We start from the raw sequence: 17,622 nt of genomic DNA, 5'->3' as shown, positions 1-17,622 counted from the left end.
GAAATAATTTTTCCAATTTTTTTAAAAACTGATCCATCCAGTCTTACGTGCTACATGTTTATCCTTCTGGAATTTTTAATGCTAAAATAGCGTTATTTTGGTTAGAAACTCAGCATTTTGGCCACGAAACATCAAGATCTGTAAAAAAACCCTGACATAAAATTATTCCCGATAAGCATTAAGTATTTTTCCGTTATATGATATAATTAAAAATTCTTAAGGAAGAAAAATATTAATAAATGAACCGCTACAATAAAAAAATAAATTATTTAACGTTGTTTTAACTGCTAAACTATCACCTATAAAAGGAAAACTTCGAATCGAAATTCTGAAAACTATTTGTTACGAAAGTTATTTCAAATTTCATTGGAACTTTATCTTTTTTCCATCTTTTCCTGTAATAATAAACAATATTACAATAAAATGTTTTCACAAGAAGACAATTGGAACATCCATTAAAAAAAATTTAAACGGTGTTCAGAAGGTGTTTATTTTTATTTGTTTTTGTTTTATTTATTGTTAGAATATTTTCGCCTATTAGCGTAATATAATAATCATCAAATAAGAACAGAAATTACATTTTTTTAAATCAGTTAAACCTTACCTAAGGTTGAAACTTAAATTTATCCTCTAAGTCCAATTAAAATCAATATTTCATGGTATAACAAAATAAAAATTAAAGATAATGACTAGTTTGGTTTGAATTTTTTTTTATTTTATGAGACGCAAAGATAAAAATTCATATCCAATCTTTGTGTAGAAATAAAATGTTAACCTTTTATATAGGCAGTCTACAAATTAATTCTAGCGTAAAATAAGTGGAATAAAATTAAGTAACAATGATGACTTGCTTAAATTACTACAAAAATTATTTAAGAGGATGTAGGACTGAATGGATCAATTTTTATAAAACTTGGCTTAATGATTTTTGTAACTAAGTTTTTTTTAAGTGCGAAAAAAATAATTTTTAAAAGATATCTTAATTTTCTAAAAAAAATTCTATAGTGATTTAGGGGCTTGTTTTACATCCGTGTGAAATGTACATAAATTTAATAATACGCCGTATTAACTCCCTAATAATAGATTTTCTTGCAATACCTTAATTGAAATTAAGGATGTCTTAAGATCAATGGTTTTGGTCAAAAAAAAAAATGAAATATTTAAAACTTACTATTAACTACTAGTTACTCATAGAGCAGTTTATAAGACTAAGTTAAAAGGTAATAGCTACACAGATTTAGATAGGATAAGATAACGTAAGATTGATAGAAATTTTTGATGTTTGAAGTAAGAAATTGTAGAAAAAGAAGAGAATGCGATCCAAATTTTTATTTTCTTAATATTTCTATTTTTTTTAAAATCCTGCCTGAGAAATGGCCTATTTTCACTTTCTTCACTAATCAAATAAAAATAATTAATAATAATTTTTTATAATTAATAATAATAAAATGAGTATAAAATCGTCAGATCGCTTAATTTTTGCGATCCACTTTAACAATTTCAGCATTTTGTCAGCTGTTTATCAACTAATTTGAACAAATAAGCTGTCATTTTCTTCACAATAAAACGTTTTATCTAAAAACATAATTTGTTAACCAGTATTTGTGGAGTTATTAACGATTAAAAGTAATGATTTGGGAATTTTCAAAGTTAAAATTTCATTAAAATATCTTAATCTTTTCTCAAAGTATAAGTTATATTACTTAAAAAACACAAAATCATTGACGAGAGAAAATGTACTGAGATATATTACGGATATGAACCTTTTTTATTATTTTGATAGTGCTGAATCAATCCCTTAAGTATGACCAACACCTCCCGGGATACTGTGTACAAGTAGTAAGATGCTTTTCCAACTCTCAAGTGAATATTTAAATAAATATTTATTTGTAAGTGGGATTGCTAATTTTGCAATACGTCGGAAAAAGAGAGATACTATCTACTTTACATTCAGGTTCCCCGTTCTATAGGAAATTAATAAATCTTTTTTCACAAAGATATCTTTATACTAAATGAATTAAAATTTATTTTGAATGGTAAATTTTGAACTGAATTAACGTTATACTGTCAAGCTGCGTAGAAATATAATAATAACAGCATTTAATTTTCTTTATATAATCTTTGTTTTCATTGTACTTCGAATTTTTTTATAGTTTATTTTATATATTTTTGTACTTCAATTACAGTTTTTATTATGACCAATTCTCTTTCGCTCTTTCTGACGGTTTTATCAAGAGTATTTATTATCAACAATTAAAATGGAACGTTGATTATTCGAATGTCAATTTTCCCGATGTCAAACTATTCGGATTACTTACATCCGCACTAGGTAATTTTTAGAAAAAATTAATAAACTTTTAGATACAATTCAAATGAAGTTTTGCTTCAACAGGAAATATATTTTTATCAATCTTTTTTTAATGGGTTTTTAATTTTTTTTTCCAATTTATACAACACAAAACAAACGTAAATTTAGGCCTGGATTAAAAACTAATTATAAAATAAACTACTGAAAAGATTGATGGAAACATATTAATTGGCCAAGTAAGAACTATAATTTAATGATGTATGTTTTTATTGAGCTGTAAATATACAGTAGATAAAATAAAATGACATCATTATTAGATTCTTTACCTTATTTAAGTTTCATTACTTTATACAGACTAGGCTACGTAATTTCAATTTCACATCAATTCGATTGTTGTAAGTTTTTTTAATACCGTTAAGGTTATTAAATGACATTTTTTATAAATGGCATTATTGTAAATTTTAATTTTTTTATATAATTTTTTTTAAATTTAGATTCTATTAGTAAATTTCTACTTACGGGATGTAACGGATAAACTATATCTGTATTCTATTACATTTTACGTATTTTCTGAGTATCTTTTTAATTTTATTGAAAATACATTCATTTTTACTTCCTCGTATGAAGTAAAGGGAAGTATTGCAATCGCGAAAAATTTAACTTTCTGATATCAACGGAAACATCCACTTTGACCATCCCTGAAACCATTTTGACTAGTTTCAGCGTGACGTCTGCACGTATATATGTACGTATTATCTCGCACAACTCAAAAATTATTAGCCGTAGGATGTTTAAATTATGGATTTAGGACTGTTGTAACATCTAGTTGTGCATCTCCCTTTTTGATTGCAATCGTCTGAACTAAAAGTGTCAAAAATTCCAAAAATTCATGAACATTTGGATTGTGGACTTTTCCTTAACTGCAGTAATACGCCCTCATTATGAGATTTTTAACGATATATCATAAATGGTACTTATTGTTATTGGTTCCAGAGTTATAGCCAAATGAAATTTTAATTAATGAAATATTTGGATCTTACACGGGGAAGGCACATCCGTTCGAATCAGAATTCATCTTCTTTTTTTAATTTAAATATATTGATTTATTAATAATTATTAACCTCTGATTGTAAAAAAAAAAAATTAACAATAAATAATTCAATAATAACAATATAAAAAAATATGAAAAAAAAATCAGTACTAGTGAAATAAAATTTTATGTACTTTTCATTTTAATTCAAGAGTTTTTTACAATCAGAGCCTAGTAATTATTAATAAATCAATATATTTAATTTTTTTTTTTTTAATGTTTTAAAATGTACATGAATTCGATTTTGAACCGATGTGTGCATGGTTACGGATCCGACACGCTCTCACTTACTCCACATATCTAATTGAGCGATGTAAAATAAAATTAAAATATAAACTAATATAAAGCTATGGAAATTTTTAGCAGCAAAAAATTTCAGTAGGCGTAAAGGAAGTCATGTGATTCCACATCAGATTTTGTTACCCATTATGATATCCAATGATACCCATTAAACATTGGAATGATATGCTCAGTACTTATCTTTCAGTTATCCGGATTTTGCCTCGCAAAGGTCAATCCAACTGGCGCTATATAATCCACTATAGTATAAATTTTAATTCATGGTAGTTCTGTAATTTTTTTTGGAAAATAAAGATTATTATTATTATTATTTACACACATTCAGACAAATTGTTTCTGATTAATATTCAATTTAAAAATTATTGTTATTATTTATTATCATGGTAGCCGTCATACTTTGTTGGATGAAGTTAGTAATTTATAGCAATTATAAGTTATCTAAACAACAAACATTAAACTACGTTTACTAAGTGAAACAACGTTTAAAGCAATTTTCATTCAACATTGACAAATAAGTATTTCAACCAGATAGTACGGTTAATTATATAAAATAATTTTTAGTAATAAAAATGGATTAGGATTATTAAAAATAACAACAAAAATAAAATAACAACCTTATTATATTAAACGGTTAAATATATAAATCAATATTAAAATAAACAAGAAACAGTAGAAATAATAATAATAATAATCAATAAAGTAATTTTATGAAATAGCAATTTTGAGCGGCAAATAATGACCTTTGCAATGAAACGCTTGGAAGGTTCATAAACAGGAAAAACAAGTAGTAACAACGTTATATGACGTCAATGAAGCAGGTCCAGCAGACCACACGGCCAGTCCAAATGCCCTACGGTGTTTTTTTTTACGACGCCAACTATATATAGTTCAATGATTACAATTTTTAACAAGAGGCAAATGGCCTATAAAATAGTTAAGTATAACAATGAAATGGTAGACGTAGAAAAAAAATTAAATATAATGATATATTAATTAAAGATAAGGTCGCAAACTACGTATAACAATAATTATGTTTTACGTTGATTTTATGGAATAAATAGCATGAAACATAGAAATAATAATAAAAAATCCTTGTTAAACGTTTTTTAATACAATTCCGTAAAATGTCCTTTAAAGGATTAAAAAAATTAATCATTTATAATACTCATATATTTTTCATACTAATTATTTTCATTAATTTCACGTAATTTATCCTCCAAATTTCAAGTCCTTATTAACCTTAGCATTCGTAAAAATACTTAAATTTCCTTGGTATAAAAATAGATTCTAAATAAAAACTAATAAATGGTCTAAATCATATGAAATCAAAATAGGAATTGATTTCACAGTAAATATACGATCAATAATATTAAAGAGAAAAAATGTCTACAAAAGTAATTATTTATTCAGTTGCAATGAAACTAACGCTAATTTTCAACAAAATCTCAGGCTATATTTAGACCCTTGTCCATCTTTCTTATTCCTATAGTAAAAAATTGTTCACTTTGATGTCCGAAATCATTATTGTAGCGCCTATTTCTCACTTTGACCTATCTCGGTACCACATAAAACTTCTTTGAGAGGAACTAACAAAATAAATTTGATGGTCCAAAGTTAGGAATTTAAGGTTAATTTTGCAACAATTCCCGACCAGACGTTTGAATTGCTTTCCTTACAGTGGTGGCTTGTAGCTAAAATTATTGGGGGTGCTCCTCCAGAAGATTTATTCTGGGCCTTTTCAAGGCCATGGTTAAAGTTTTCTGTAAAATAAAAGAACCGAAAAATATGAATCAATTAGAATAGCTGGAAGCTGAATAATAATCTAATCCTTCACTTTATCACTTTCAAGAATATGGTATGCGGTTTTTAAACACAATGTGCTTAAAAACCGTATTCGGCTTAACCGAATAAATAATAAAATGTTAATGCAGATAATATTTTTTAGTATTATTACATAATAACTTAATAAAATGTCCGCTTAAAAACACTACAGTCCAGTGGTGCTTAATTTAAATTTCTATGTACACAGAAACAAATACATAATTAGTTTTTACTAATTACCTTCTCTTTCGCTCTTCCAGTGTGATTGTGGTTAGATTGTGATTGAGGAAAAGCCCTCCGTTGCTTTCCACTATCTTCTGACCACTACTGAAAAAACAACTAAACCACTCTCATATTCCTTCCACCGAATAAACTGGAAAAGGGAACAAACAAGAAACGTTCCATACACACGCGGAGTAAAAAAAAACTACCTTTTACCAGCACACCAGGGTCGGCACTGCGAAAGCGACAGTTCTCTCTCTCTCTCGCTTGCAGCCTCGCGTGCAACTTATATGTGTGCATGCGAACAATAGCGAAACACCTCGCGCCGCTGGAACTCTGAAACGCACAGTTCCATACCAAGATTTTTGCATCTTTAGTTGTGCACCTCTCCCTTTGATTGCAATCGACTCGAATTGTGCCCAAAAGAGCTCAAATTCCACAAAAATATGGAATTTGAACTTTTTCTTAACTGGAGTAATAAGCCCTCATCGAGAGCTTTTCAACGATATATCGTAAGTGGTACTTATTTTCATTGGTTCCAGAGTTATAGCCAAATAAAATTGAAATTAGTGAAATATTTTTTTCTTACAAGGGGAAGACACATCGGTTCAAATCCGATTTCATTTCCATTTTTTTTAAATTTTTTTTTCATTTAAATAAATTTATTTATTAATACTTATTAACCTCTGATTGTAAAATACCTTTTACAATAAATAATTAAATAATAATAAAAAAAAATATGAAAAAAAATCAGAAGTTGTTAATGAAATAAAATTTTATATACTTTTAAAAATGTGTATATGTAATTTAATAGGCGTAGAAGGAAGTCATGTGGTGTCCACATCAGATTTTTTATTATTGTTTTTATTGAATTATTATTTATTTTAATTTTTTTTTACAATCAGAGGTTAATAATTATTAATAAATCAATATATTTACATTAAGAAAAAAAGTAAAAAATATATATATGTATATGAAGTCGTTTCGAAACGATTTGCCTTCCCCCTAATAGTAAAAGTAAGATCCAAATAGTTCATTAATTAAAATGTTATTTGGCTGTAACTCTGGAACCAATGAAAATAAGTACCACTCTGACATATCGTTGAAAAGCACTCAATGAGGACTTATTACTGCAGTTAAGAAAAAGTTCAAAATCCAAATTTTTTGGACTTTGGGCTTTTTGGACACTTTTAGTCCAGTCGATTGCAATCAAAAAGAAAGGTGTACAAATAGATTTTACAACACTCCTAAATCCAAAATGTCACCATTCTACGGCTAATCGATTTTGAGTTAAGCGTGATACATACATACATACCTCACGCCGAAACTAGTCAAAATGGATTCCAGGGATGGTCAAAATGGATATATCCGTTGAAATCTGTAAACCGAAATTTTTCTCGATTACAATACTTCCTTTACTTCGTACAAGGACGTAATCATAAAAATGTCGTAAATTTTGCTTCTGAGGATGTTGCGGCTCCCACAGGCGCTGAAGCGCACGCACTCTTTGGGAACCATTGATTTAAATAATTATCCAAAGATAAATGATGTACCAGCACAAGAAACTGTCTGGGACCTGGACATTACTCGTTCTCAGGTGAGGGGTATAAATCATTTCTATTTTACAGAAGGACTTCTAATTTTTCAACAAACTGTCTATATCTTCTAGAAAGATTCCAATTAAACTTATTCCGTAAAAATATTTGTCACCGGTTACTTTAACTCATTTTACTCTACTGAAAACTTTCTTGCAGATCGGATAGTCATGTTTTTTTTTTTGATGAAAAGTTGTGAAATTTAATTTTAAAAAGATTTTCCAGTAAAAAAAATTAGTTTAACGTTATATTTAATGTTACAGCATTACGTTTAATTAATTTACCATTCAGTTTAAATAATCTACAAAGACTAAAGTCAAAATTAGAGTAAAATATATAAATAAACGTAAATTATTATTTTGTTTACTGGGACGTTCGGTTTTAAGCCGCTCATCGCACCGAATCACTGGCAACCTGCTTCATAATGAATTGGAAGTCCATACATTCGTCCTAACGGATAAAATCCATAAAGTAATCTATGCCGATTACATTTAAACTTCAATTATTTTAGAATTTTTCGGTTAACTTGTTTTGGTTGTTTCCAGTCTAACGGAGGCATTTCTGCTAAATAGTACTGAAATATTTTTTGTTACTAACTTCTAACGTAAAACTCTTTTATTAATTCATACACAAAGAAATATCACTGATATCTCCTTGAAACTATATATTAGAGAGAACTCAAGGTTTCTCAGTACATACAAGTCAAACAATGCAATATCTACACCTTAAAACGCAACTGATTTATGATCCAGAAGTATATTAAAAAATACCAGCTACTCCCGTGATATTTTAATACTATTAATATCCTGTAGTAAAGGAAAATAATTATACTACTTAGCTATTTAAAATTTCAAAAGAAAAAACATAAATAAACGTATTTATTATAAAAAGAATATACTATTAAAATTACAACATTTGTATAATTCTAATTGATTTATGTTATAGACGAATAGATTCCGTTGGCAAGTTTCAAAGCTTTAAACAGCGGTACGGTACGGACGGATATGTAAGTTCTCTTAAAATATTTCACACCGGCTTTGCTAGTTCGCGATAATCTTCCTAATTGATTTTTTAGTACTTCGCAAGGTACTCCCTAACACGTTCAACATTTTTTCAGACACCCTTTCTCGCCTCGTAATCTTCCTTTTACAGAGATATCGGGTCATTTCAAACCGTTTATGCCATCGACGAATGTTATTGTATTTGTAGAATCACAATTAAACTTTCTACAGAACGCTCATTGAACTATTAACTACGAATTCACATTAAGCAAACTGCAAAATAAAGAAGATTTTCAGTTTAGGAGTCACTATCTTTGCTAGTAACGCTGTCAAGCGGAAAGATATGGAATCAATCTATGGCTATGTTTGCGACTAAATATGTCCTTTTTTCTTTTTTATGTTAGCTTTAAATCAACATTTCACCCCTCATTCAAGAGATATTATAACAAATTAAAACTCCGATATTTTTTAAAATCAGATAACTGCACATCCGATACTTCGATCAGAAACTACGTTGTTTGTTCACCTGTATCTTAAGAAGGAAATGCCCAATTTCAATGTGATCTGTTATTCCCGGTGGTAGGTGTTTTATTGCTAAAATATCCAAAACTGAGTACAGTTTTTTTTTTTTAATATGATCGAATTTTGATGAGACGTTAATGTGGGAACATGACGGTCAACCACGACATTCTTTCTGGCATGTGGACAAACCAACTGATATAAATTATTATTTTTATTTTATTTTTTCTTATACTAATCCAATCTTGAAAACATTTTTTAATAAAAATTCTGAACATTAGTGAAAGATTTTTTTGTTTAATTTTCCTTTGCTTAGAATTTTGCTTACGTAAACAGTAGCCACATTTCAGTAATACGTATTTCCTGTTCCATAAAATCTTCTGCTCCTCTTCTGTTCAACTAGTTAATTCATTTATTTTACCTTAAATATTCTTCTCCACAACCACATTTAAAAAACATCCAAATACTTTTCACCTTTTTGATCATCCACGATTTTGATTCATATGAGATCAAAGTCTACAGAAAGAAATTGGTATTTGCTTCGTATATCCCTATAGTTTACTTAAATTATCCAAGTTTATGTAGATTTCGTACATCTTGTAACTTAATCGATAATTTTAGGTATAAAATTCCATGGCAATTAGATATGCTGTTTAGTAATCATAGCGCAAATTACTCGCGGACACACATGTAATTCTAATCAAACGAATATTTTTTTTTTCACAATTTTATTCTTGGTGAAGGGAAATTTCACTTTTGATCAGCTACAGGTAACACTGGTTTTAGAAATAACAATAATGTTTACTACTTGTATGCGTGTGATTGTTTAAATAAAGTAATATGTGATTTTCAGAAGGAGTAATATTTATACAAAATGTATAAAATGAATAGTTTGTAATTATTAAATCGTCAACTCACTTGGAGGTCATGGGAAACTTTTTTTAAATTGTTATAAAGTTGTTTTTATTAACAAATTCTTACGACAAAAGCTGTAAAAATGAATTAAATGTGTCCATAAAATCTCATTCATTTGTCTTTTAACATTCCTGAGAAACAACATTATAGATAGAGCTTTCCGTTCCGACCCCCCTCCCCCCTTAATATGAGAGTAATGTTCTTACTCAATAAATATGGATTTTATGTGATGGTAAATGTGATGTGTCGATAAATTATTTAAATTTACTATCATATAAACTTAAAGATAATTTAAATAATCTAGCTACAGCTAACTAGCTGTAATATATATTTAAAGAGAGAGAGATAGAAAGATTTCTAGAAGTAGTTCCAAGACAAAGGGATGGATTAAAATACAAATTAATTATAATATTGTTCTTTAATAAAAATCTTCAGCCAATGCAATTGTTGTTTTAAATAAGCCATTAATATAAATGTGACGAACTAATAAACTGTATTTCATCGCAGAATGATTCGATGTATGTATGATGAAGGTCAACATATAATATGTGTACATCTAGGCTACATGTATATTTTTTAAGCAACAATTTGATGATGCTTATAAATATAAATACTTCCACATTTGGCAATGTAAAAAAAATTAGGATAACAACAGCCAGGTTATGTAGCCGTAAATTGTAGGAATGCCGCGTTACTATGTCCTAAGCCAACTATTTCACACTTTTAATAGTTGGTATTCTAATTTTTAAATGTGTCTCTTTTTTCTTTTTTATACAATTTTCACTGATAAAAAGAGTAAGTCGAGTTTATTTTTCTTAATTTATTTATATAAATAATATACGAATAATTTATCAATTTTTCCTTCATGAGAAAAACTACCTTTAGTTAAACATAAAGTTAATAAAATTACAATAAGTAAAACGAAAGATGATGATCTGCTTTTGAAACCGCATATCTCTTGGCTCAACATCAAAACTAGTTCTTGTAATTCAAGAGGTTCTTCGATACATTTTTTTGTAGATTAATTTTTGCAAGAAAGTTTCAAGTTTAAGAACTTTAAAAAGTATATAATTTCCGGCCCAGAGGTACGTTCAAAAAGCACTTCTCTCCTTACATTACTAAAAACGCAATGATAAATTTAACGAAATTTTAATCCAGTAATTAATTTTTTTACTCTATATGATTGAAAGAAGTAATCTAACACATAAAAATAAACACAACAAAAAAAGGAAAATTTTATAATGGATGAGACACTTGGTTTAAAAAGTCAGACTTCATATTTTAATTTACGCATTATAATTATAAGAACTGAAAATTCTATTAGTTATAATTTATTTATTTTTTATGAGTACTGAATAAATAATAGACATTCAGCTAGTTTTAACCAGATTTTATTATTCAGTATAACTAAGACGAAAATTACCTTAATCAAATACTTTTACAACCCATGTAACACGCGCACCATTTTGTCCGGAATGACGGTTGCAAAAATAGCCTCCGCGTCGTACATAGAATTTAAGATTTCTCATTGATGATGATGATGATGATGATGTAATCATTAAAATTATATGTTTAATCAATCAATACAGAATTGTAATAAAAGCCGCTTTGTTTTGACTAAGAATCTATATCCAGTGAAATAAAATGATTTAGGTAAAAGAAGAAATTTGGTTGAAAAATTACCGGTACTGGAAAACTAAACTACGACGTAACTCCAAAACTATCGGAAGTTTTCCTTTGTATTTTTCTCTTATACTTAGTTTCATAACAAAAAATCTTTATGGATCATTCTACAGTAATTTTATTATCAGTTTTCATTGTAACAACGAATAATTGTTGCCACTTTGACATTCAGTACGTAAAAGTTTCGTATACAATAAAATTACAGATTACTAAGGAAAAAAAATTGCGTTGATTCACTGTTGGGGAAACTTTATGTGCTATTGCTTATGCAAATGAGATTGGAAACCGTGCTACAGGCAGAAAATTTTAATCAGCAGATTTTATTAAATCCTGCATTCGTGAGTGGAGAAAGAAAGAAAACGAGTTTCTCATAGCCGATAAAAACAAGAAAGCATTTCGGCTGAAAAACACGAAATAGAAGAAAGACTTACCAGTGTATAGATAGAATGTATGTCAGTTACCATAACGTTATTTCTACAGAAATGTAGTCGGATGAAATCCCTGATAATCGCCCATGAATTAAATATCAGTAGGGATGAATTTAAAGCTAATCTTCACTGGTACTTCGATTTCTTTGCCGATGAAGTTTGCCTTTGAATAGTTTTTCTATTTAAGAAAAACAACGAAAGTAAAGCGGCCACCAAAAGCATACGAATATAAACTGACTAAGGATTCAAAGATATCTCATAAATTTACAAAAAAGGAACAATTATTCGCTATGAATACATATCAGATAGAGGTGACTTAAAATGCACCCGACAACAATAATGCATAGATGAAAAGGAATGTTCAGATACAAACTGCCGGTTACAAAAAAAAAACTTGCTCAGTGATGCTAACAATACTTTCGGACGGAAAAAATTACCCCCGTATGTAATTTTTAAAAGAAAACATCTACCGAAACATGCAAAATTTCCATCCGATATTTCCGTAATATCACACGAAAAGGGATGGATGAGTAATGAATTAGTACTGGACCAGATTAAATTCGTCTGGGAGTGTAGATCAGGCGCTTTATTACGAAAACCTTCCATACTTGTAACGGATAAATTTAAGGGTCATAGGACCGATGATATCAAGCGAAGACTGATCGCTAGAATGGGAATATTGCTCCTGGTGGACAACTATTCTTCAACCTCTATATATCTGCGTAAACCGATCGTTTAAAATTAAATCATCCGTAAACATACACAAACCGGGATGGCCAACACGACACCACGAGACTACTATCATTTGGCAAAATTTAGAAACCGTTTTACAGGTTTGTCAGTGGATTATTACGACTCGGTCAGGTCTCCGGATGATTTGATTAAAAAATCGTTCGAGAAATGTTGTCTTCGAACGCTCTTAATGGAAGTGAAAAAGATTATTTGAAGTTAAGGGATTACGAAGATAATTAAAATTCTACGAATGACGGAAAATCGAGCACTGATGAGACAGTAATTAAGGTAAATACCTACCATAATTTCTTTGTATTTAATTAAATATTTACAGCGTAGACTGATGTACTGACACTAAGCAAATAGTAAATATATGTTCAATCTTCAATGGTGATTTTGTTAACACCTTCGCGGGACGACGTGCGCCCGTACGGGTACACGAGCTCTTTTTTAAATGGCGTCGTGTACCCGTAGAAGCGCACTCTACCCATTTGTAAAGTCCATCGTGCGCCCAACGGGCTACACGTCTTCACAGACTTCTTATAGCATTTATTTTTAGTATTTGTAGGTGTTTAAAATCAAACAACGGCATATTAGAAGTGTCATATATATATATATATATATATATATATATGTTACAAGTTTCCAAATAACTATTTATTCAAGTAATATTAACCTGAACAGGTGTCTGCACAACTAGTGGCGCACCTAGCGACAGGCTCAGAGGATAAGAGAGCTCGTGTACCCGTGCGGGTGCACGACGCCCAGGAGTTATACGTATATCATAACAAAGGTGCGTTGTACACCCGAGAGGGTACACGCAAGTAACAAACATATGACTGGAATTTTATTTCTTTAAAATTGTTTCACGCTTGTTTCACGTATATGCCATACATAAACTAAAAAATTAAAAAGAGAATTTTCGGATTTTTGTTAAGTATACGTGTAAATAACTACGGCAAATAAAAAACCTATGTATTTTGACAGCCGTCGCGAACGTATTAGTAAAGTGTAAAAAAGTTAACGTAACTTTAAAAAAATATATATAAAAATATTTTTTTTTATTTTTTCAATTTTTTTATAACTTAATAAAATTACGAATAAATAACAGTAGATAAGGCTTTTAAAAAGAAAAATCCTTCCGTCGATAAAAAAATAAATAAACTATATTATTTTAAAATTTATGTTATTTAAAATTGAGAAAAAATCAAATTTAAAGATTTATAAATCTAAAGAACATTAATGACATATTCACATTTTTAACTATTCACTTATCAAAAGTTTTTCATGATTTATGATACAGATGCGAGTCACTTCATCGATTCATATCACCAATATTAATTAACCGTAAATGATACGGGCTTTACCATTTGATACAGATATAATGCGTGAATAAGCAGTAAGGATTTTAATAATTATAAAACACGAACGAATAAGTAGAACTATGAAATTCCCTAGCGTATCACTATGACAATGAACTTCATCTGCATTATAGAACAAGAAGATGAAATTATTATACAACAGAATCAGCGACTTGGTGACACCTACGCGCTCGTTAATCAATATTGCTGCAAAAAGAAAAATCATTACCTGTCTTTATTTAATGAATCAAAAATTTACATAATGCCAGAATACATGTAAATTTATTCATATTGAGTATTCTGAACAAATTCATAGTTGATTAAGTGATACACACGAAGTAAAAAAAATTTAAAACATTTTCTAGAAAAATCCATCCCGGACGTGATATATTTCATTTTAAACCGAGATACTGCATACAAAATTATTACGCACACACGATTAATCCGTTAGTTTTTAGGGAAGGTTTCTAAATTATCTTCTTTTTTTGGTTTAAATGTTATTATGTACATTTTATTAAATAGATTTTTTGTTAAAGTTAGGAAGTACAAAATATTTTATACACATGTATCTAATTTAAATTACCTCAGTTCAATTTTAATTTTTATTTAACGATATTTAAAATACCGACGTGAAAAAAATTATATCAGCTGTTTAAAATCTAATCCTCAATTAAAAGCAAATCTTTAATTTTCCAACTACATCTCTATTTCTGCTGCTGTAGTATAACTAGGAAGGGAGATTATAGCTATCGGCTAAAATTTTGGGTATCGAGATTTTTATAATGTCCACGTTTCAAGAACCCCCCCCCCTTTATTCTAAAATAAATAAAAAATTAAGTTTTCGTATATGTGCACGTATATTGACGTATATTTTCATAAATATTTCAGATCTAGTTGGACATATATTCTTCCAAAATAGCGCAAAAATTTCTACTTACGGGGAATTGATGATATTTAATTTTGGACATAATTAAAATAGAAGATTTTTTTGACATTTTTAATTTTCGACTTTTTGTATAGCAATCATAGAAAACTGAGATTAAGTACGATGAAAATACTTATTAAATTATTTAAAATTTCAAAGTTTGAGTCAATTGAATTTAGGGATGGGGTGATATTCAACAATATTTCTAAATAGTTTTTATTCCATATCTCGAAAACCCATCGACTAGATAAGTTGAAATTTGGCTATAGATATATATATCCAAGCTCTGGTCTGTTTTTTGACCCCACCGGACAAGGAAGAATCATGTTACCCATATTTTGTTTTTAGTATACTGTAATTTTGAGCAGCCTTATTTATTAATAATACTGTCCAATACAACTAACTTATGGAAGTAAATATTATTCCAACAAAACTAATTTTTTAAGCTCCAAACAAAGTATGCTAAATGGAATCCATACTTAAAAAGCACCACATGCTACTCTAAATATTTTACGACTCCATTTCAATGTTTCCGATATGTGTGTCCACTATAGACTAAAAAACTACTGGATCGATTTACGCGCGGGGAAAAAGAAAGAAAGGGAAAAATCGAAAAAGGTAAAAGGGAAGAAGGGGAAAATTGAAAAAAGGGGAAAACGGGGATAAGGAAAAACGGGAAAAGGGAATGTAAAGGAGAAAGTATAAAAAAGAAAAGGGAGTGGGGGATAGAGGAAGAGGGGAAAAGAGAAAGGGGAAAAGGGAGATGTTCCCGTAATGTTCATTTGGTTAATGTTTTATCAAATTTTCAATTGTATTCATTTAATCATATATATATATATATATATATTCAAATCTAGTAACAGGGACGCATTGCCAGATCTGCTAGTGTGAAATAAAAATCTATCAAGGGCATAACCAGGAAAGTTATGCAACCCTTTTTTTCAAATTTACTAGCTATAAAGCTGAGCTCCTTGGCAGAACGGTAACATCTTTCATATGGAACGTTCCCGGTTGAAATCTTGGTCGGGCATAGTATTTTTTATCCGCTAAAAAAATGATATTTCATTAAAAGAAAAAAGTAATTACAATTGAGGGTCGTTCCGTTGTTATTGTATAAATTAATTTAAATGTAATTATACAATCATATAAATATGTTTATTTGTTTATTTTGTAGTTAATACATTTTCTAGACTTAAAATTAAGAATTTTAATAATAAAAATTTTATGTCAGTGCATTTTAAATTGGAAATAAAAATAATCGCTTAAGAAATAATTTATGACTTTTGTTATCCATTGAAAGTATCATAATTATAGGTGATTATATACAAAATTAATATTATACGGCATAAACAATACATGACAAGGTTTAATTTATAATCTTCTACATACTATGCTTTATTAGATATTATATGATGTATCTGGCATGAATCCAAAGATTCATTTAACCTTACGACAATATAATAATTTAGTGATCACACTATCGACTAAACAGATATTTTTGTAACATGCCTTCAACATATCTATACATTTCATTTGATAAATATCACCGTTATTAAGCAAATATAATTAATAAATACTTTTACAAGACACCGAAAAACTTCATGTCAATTGTTTCTTTTTTTTACATTTATCGTACACATAATATTATTATTAAATCGGAAAAAATTAACATTTTTATTACCATAAATAAATTGAAATTAAATCAAATCAGAATTGATATTTTATACACGTCTGGACAGGGTATCAACAAACAAGTATAATCAGGTAAGAACTAATCTGCTTCTAAAATGTACAAACAACTAAGCGAGAAAGGTATTTAGAAAAAGACGCTATACGAGTATGGCTGACATACTGACGTATAATGATGTATACTTATGATTACATATAAAAGCGCAGTAGCTCAGTTACCTTTTACATTCTTTTACTGCACATTCTCAGGCAAAGGAAAATATTTTGTTTTCTATAAAATACGCTTTTACTGCACATTCTCAGGCAAAGAAAAATATATTTTTCCTATAAAATACGCTATTTAAAAAATAAAAGAAAAAATACAGGTTAATAAAAAACAAGTCAGCAGAGTTGCCGAGAACCAAGGGTTTTTGTCTCAACAGATTATCACGTAGGAAGAAAATTAAAAGAAACTCTAATGTTGAATATTTTTATCCAAAATTTAATTAAGTAAACAATTTTAAAAATAAACTTACTTGTTTAATATCTGCATAAAATAGAGATGTCTAACCTGAAAGGAACAACTGCTTTATTAATAGTTACTACACAAAAAGAAACTGCACTATAAAGTTTAGAATTTCCGTTTTAATATAATAAAATATTCCTGATAATTATAGACAATCTGTTTCCATTTGACTAATCATATTACGTCAATAAAAGCCAAATCAGGTTAAAGATAAGACTAACAAGATAATTTCCTTCCTGATCTATTATGTTACTGAATAAATTATAACGTATTTATTTATTTCAGGAGAAGAAAATAAATGTATATACTTTTATGTTAAGCTACGCTAACGACGAAATATTAAACAATTTAATTTTATTTTTACTAATAAAAAAATTGCAAATCATTCAAATGTTTTAAAAATGTCAGTTCATAAAATAATCTTTTTAAAGAAATTATTACACTAAAATTAAAATTAAAAGTACTACAAAAGTGATTATAAAAAAGTGAAGAAAAGAAATAGTGCAATATGATGAAATAAAGAGCATA

General features: G+C 28.6%; 1 protein-coding gene across 3 annotated transcripts in view; it reads right to left on the bottom strand.

Annotated features, from left to right (window-relative positions):
* The window catches only part of LOC142321787 (C-Maf-inducing protein-like), a 284,140-nt gene that overhangs the window by 209,420 nt on the left and 57,098 nt on the right, over positions 1–17,622 (bottom strand). Inside the window, exon 1 of one of the 3 annotated variants that reach the window (XM_075360176.1) lies at positions 17,105–17,176. The exons of the other annotated variants lie outside the window; for them this stretch is intronic. The gene's annotated coding sequence lies outside the window, so the exon portion shown is untranslated. Of the gene's footprint in view, positions 1–17,104; positions 17,177–17,622 lie in introns of those variants that run through there. 3 annotated transcript variants of the gene reach the window in all.

Source organism: Lycorma delicatula, chromosome 3 (assembly GCF_047948215.1).
Source record: "Lycorma delicatula isolate Av1 chromosome 3, ASM4794821v1, whole genome shotgun sequence".
Lineage (NCBI taxonomy): Eukaryota > Metazoa > Arthropoda > Insecta > Hemiptera > Fulgoridae > Lycorma > Lycorma delicatula.
The sequence above is the reverse complement of the archived record's forward strand: the minus strand, read 5'-3'. Positions and strand labels throughout refer to the sequence as shown.